This window comes from Otolemur garnettii, unplaced genomic scaffold, assembly GCF_000181295.1.
Source record: "Otolemur garnettii isolate 467f Iridium unplaced genomic scaffold, OtoGar3 scaffold00067, whole genome shotgun sequence".
NCBI lineage: Eukaryota > Metazoa > Chordata > Mammalia > Primates > Galagidae > Otolemur > Otolemur garnettii.
The window spans coordinates 9,490,936-9,491,833 of NW_003852462.1; positions in this window are offsets into that span (position 1 = coordinate 9,490,936).

Here is an 898-nt window from a genome sequence, read left to right on the forward strand (position 1 = left end):
CATTGTTGTTTGGCGGGTCCGGGCTGGGGATTCGAACCCGCCACCTTAGGTGTACATGGCTGGCGCCTTAGCCGGTTGAGCTATAGGCGCCGAGCCTGTCACTTCTAACTTAATGTTCATTTTCTTTTTGTATTCTATTGAATGCCTGGCAACACATTAACTTTTCTTTTAAAATGTTGATTTGAATGTGTTTCTTTCTTTCTTTTTTTTTAGGCATATCACCCTGGGCAGACTGCTGCAGTGTAATAGCTCACAGCAACTTCAAACTCTTAGGGTTAAGCAATCCTCTTGCTTCAGCCTCCTGTGTCATCGCTGGGGCTACAAGAACCCCCCACCCCAATGCCTGCTAGTTTTTCTACTTTTACTAGAATGGGGGTCTCGCTATTGCTCAGGCCAGTAATAGAAGTGTGTGTGTGGGTCTCTCTTAACTATATTTTTCAGTTACCTCAGATGATTTCCATGCATGAATCAAGTTGAGTCATCCAGTTTGTACACAAGTGCGATGACGGTCTGCCCCACAACAAGAGTGTGACTTTATATGACACCCAAGCATGTATGTACCAGATTTAGAGAAATACAAATGTGTGCTTTGATTTCCTTTAAGGCTTTGTGCTAATCCTTTCATTTTGTAAGGCCTCCATAAAATTTACTGATGAGGTTACCATCAATTGTTCATTATAACTGAGTGGGCCATCCACCATCTTATCATCCCTTTACATGAGCTAATGACATGGTATTTCCTGATAAACCCTAGTTACACGAATGAATTCTTCTGGTCCTTCCTAAGTTTTGGAGGCTCGCATGCATCTCATAAGCAGTCCTTTCTTTAGACTGGGTGCTTTCCACAGAGGGCTGATTTTGCCCACTGTATTTAAATTTCCTGACTTCATTATCACAG